Source organism: Lactuca virosa, chromosome 8 (assembly GCF_052849685.1).
Source record: "Lactuca virosa cultivar CGN04683 chromosome 8, Lactuca_virosa_CGN04683_v6, whole genome shotgun sequence".
NCBI lineage: Eukaryota > Viridiplantae > Streptophyta > Magnoliopsida > Asterales > Asteraceae > Lactuca > Lactuca virosa.
The window spans coordinates 157,547,547-157,552,015 of NC_136433.1; positions in this window are offsets into that span (position 1 = coordinate 157,547,547).

The window sequence follows — 4,469 nt, forward strand, 5'->3', positions numbered from 1 at the left end:
TGAAAATCTAAAGATTTTGAACATCTAGAAGTAGATAGGAGAACACTTTTCTTAGACATGAACTAAACATTAGAGAGAAATTTAATGAGAGAAATTTTTAGAGAACCTAGAGATGATTCTAATTAAAACATATCTCCTCAATATATAGGAGTCTTGGAGTCTTGAAATATCTTGAAACGGGAAACCGAAGGATTACCGGATCAATCTTGAGAATTATTGCATCAACTTGCCTTTGTCGGAGTGTAGATGTGGCAGACAAAACTGTAAAGCTTTTGACAAATTGGCATCATATTTTGTCATTTTTTGATAATGGAAAATCTTCTTTTGCGATAATGGAGCATCTTCTTTCATCTTTGTAAAAGTTGTTTGTTTTCTTGTAATAATTTAACATCTTATCTCTGCAGAGGATTTGATAATATTTTTGATAATAGATGTACTCACACAGTGTATAAACTTGATAACAGTTGAATAAATACTAACACAATTTGATAACACGTAGTACTACCCCCCCTTGAATAACAAACACTTTTGCAAAATACCTAAAAAGGTATGACACCAAGGGTGGAGGGTGAAATACGAAATGAAAGAATACCTTACATTGAAGGTATACACCAAAATTAAAAATTTAATTAATCTGCAAATGGATCATCAAAAGGATCTTGAGCATCTTGAAAATTATTTTTGACAGATGTGGGAGAATTTTCTGAATTAGTTGGAGAATTGCGAATTTCTTGAAGTAATTGTTGTAGATCTTCAGGGGAAGAATTTGCAGCGGCACGAATTTTGCTAATAAGATTAGCATCTGGAGAAGATAGACTCTTGATAAGATTCGCTTCAATTTCTGGCTTTTGATTATACATTGATTGATAATGATTGAAAACAGCCTGCTCGTTTGCTTGAGAAATTGTGACTTTATCCCACCATTTTAGACGAAATTGTCTATTGAGCCAAGGGGGATTTAAGTCTGTTGCTTCTTGATAAGAGAATGTCCAGGACATGATCCATGGAACTTTGAATAACATGGTGAACTGTAACAAATATTCAAATTCTGGGATTTGTTGAATAAATAGTTCTTTGAATTTAGAAAATCCTTTGAGAATTTCAGTGGGTAAACAAATAGGAACAAGTCCCATATAACGATACCAATTGACAAACCATCTGGGGTATTCACAGTTGAAATTTTTATCAAAGAAAATGAACCATGAATGAGAATAGTTTCGAAGAAAAAATGCTTTAGTCCAAGCTTCTTGGTAATCATAATATGAATATCTTGGATAAGCAGGGAATTGATAAAGGGGTTTTTCGAAGGAAAGATTGGATGACCAATTTTCTGGAGAAATGATTTTAAGAATTTGGGCTTTGCTAAAATCAATAGATCCTTCCTTATTATTAGAACGGTGATCAATCTGAACAGATCCAGATTCTTGTAGAATGGTTTGATAATATTCTCGAGATTTGTAAGAGTTTTCATGAAAGGTTTTTCCTCGACCAAAGAGGTGTTCAGTAAGAACATGAAAACCTTGATTAAGCTTAAGAATTTGAGAATCTTCAAGTATTTGGATTTTCAAGAGATTTGGATTGAGAACATAAGGGGCTTTATTTGTAGGTTTAGGATTTGTTGAAATTTGTGTTTCAGAAGGAATAGGTTTTGAAAAAGGGCTAATTGATTGAACTGGAAAAATGTTTGGAGTAGCTAGTTTTGATTGTAGCATGTTTGAATAAAGTTGAGAATTTTTTGCAATTGGAGTTAATGGGGAAAAACGATTTTGACTTGAGAAAGGAACAAGCTTTTGATTAACTGGTTTCTTGTCTTCAATCTTGGAGGAAGGCGATGAACTCATTTTCCCTGCAAAAATTCACGAGAAAGAAAATCTGGTAATGAATTGCTTTCTCCTTTTATAAATTCAATATCGAAATCAAAATTGCCCAACAATGCTTGCCATCTAGCAAAAATTTGTTTAGAAATAATATTTTTAACATCTTTTTCTAAAATTGATTTTGCAGATTGACAATCAATTCTTAATAAAAACTTTTTCATAAATAAATCATCTTCAAATTTAGTAATACATAAAACAATACTTAAAATCTCCTTTTTAACAGTTGAATAATTCTTTTGAGTATTATTCCAAGCACCTGAATAAAAACGAACCAATTGTTCTTCAGAGGAATTTGATAATTTTTGTTTTAAAATACCTCCAAATCCAATATCACTAGCATCAGTTTCGACTATGATATTAGCATGAGGATGTGGTAAATTTAAACAAGGTAAAGAAGGAATTTTTTGTTTTATAAGTTTAACAATATTAGTATGTTCTTGAGTCCAAGGTTCTGGATTATTTTTTAATCTATTATAAAGAGGTTTGCAAAGAGTTCCTAAATCTTTGAAAAAATCATGAATATAATTTAAACATCCTAGAAACCGTTGAAGTTGTTTTTTATCTATAATTTCATCAGGAAATTTATTAGAAAATTCTAAACTTCTTATAATAGGTTTAATAGTATTATTAACAATGTTATGTCCTAAAAATCTAATTTCATTTTGAAATAAATGCATTTTCTTAGCTGAAACAGCTAAGCCATTTTTATAAATTAAATCATAAAACTGATTTAAATGTTTGAAATGTTGATCAATAGATTTTGAAAAAATAAGAACATCATCAATATAAACAATTGAAAAACTATTTATAGGAATGATAATATCATTCATAACGTTTTGAAATTCAGAAGGAGCATTCTTTAAACCAAAGGGCATAACGTTCCACTCATAATGTCCAAAAGGAACATTAAAACCTGTTTTGTATTTATCTTCTTCATGAATTTGAATTTGCCAAAAACCAGATTTCATATCGAATTTTGAAAATATTTTTGAATCATAAAGTTTTTTCAATAAATCTCTTTTATTAGGAATAGGATATCTAATCCAATCTAAAACTTTATTTAAAGGTTTATAATTGATAACTAATCTTGGTGATCCTCTTTCTAATTCAGCAGCATTCATAACATAGAAAGCTGAACAAGACCAAGGAGATTTAGAAGGTCTAATTAATTTTTTGTCCAATAAATCTTGAATTTCTTTTTTACAATGAGATTCTAATTCATTATTCATATGAATAGCTCTTGATTTTGAAGGAATATCTTTTTCATTAAAAGTTTTAATATAAGGTAATTTGACAATATGTTGTTTTCTGTTCCAAAAGACGTTTGGAATATTTGAGCAAACATTATTTTCAAACTTTTGTTTTAAAGCTATAATTTTGTCTTGAATATACTTATCTTGTAATTGATTATGTATACGAAAATCATTAATTTCATTGATAAGGTAATTTGCTTGTTTTGTTTTATAATTAAGAATATTAATAGTTGAATAAGACGGAGGTTCACAAAATTTAAACATAATTTCTTTTCCAAAAACTTTAGTAATAATTCCATCATCTTGAACCATAAAAGGATATAATTTAGTAATAAAAGGTGTTCCTAAAATTAAAGGAGAAGTAAGATTTTTTACTAAAATTAAATGAGTTTTATAACAATAATCTTGATTGTTACAAATATGAACATCGGAAACTTTATAATTTATTTTTAAACTGGTTCCTTCAGCTCCAGTAAGCCTAGAAGAAGTTTTTTCATAAAATTGAGTGGGAAATATACCTTCTTGTATACAGTTCATATCAGCACCACTATCAATTAGAGCAGTAATATCCATTTTAAAATTATCCTTTACTAAAGTTATTTGAGTATTCCATTTTTGAGAAATTTGATCATTTATAATTCTTTCGATAACCTTTTCATCTTTATTATCATTATTTTGTGAATTAATAATATTTTTTCCCTTTTCAAGAGTTATAATTTTGCCTTTAATTTCTTTTATGTCTTGTTTAACTGATTTTAATTCTTCTTGAAGTTCTTGCATGGAAATGGGTTTTGTTTCAGAAAATCGTTCATATATGTCCTTTAAATTAAAAATTTTTGTATTTTCTGAAACAGAATTTTCATTCTTATTAAGCATTTGTTTTATTAACAGTTCTTGGATATTTTTATCTTTAATGGAATCTAAATTTTTTAAAAGATCTTTGTCATTGTTTGTAAGGACATTAATTGAATAATTACAATTACATTTTCCAACACATTCGCATGTATCAGATTCTTCCGAACTTGAACTATTTTGCTCTAAAATGTTTAAATCATTTTCTTGAAAATCGGAAAAACTAGAATCAGAATTGGAATCAGAATTTAACATAATTTTTCTAATTTGTTCTTTTAATTCTTCCGAAATATTTAATTCATTAATTTTTGTTTTGCATAACAATTATTAGCATTATGACCATTACGACCACATTTATGGCAAATAATAATGTCTTTTGATTTTCTTTTAGATTTTTTATTAGATTGTTTATAAGGGTTTTTTGATGTTGAAAATTTATTTTTCTTATAATTCTTATAATTTTCTGTTTTATTATATTTCTTTTTCT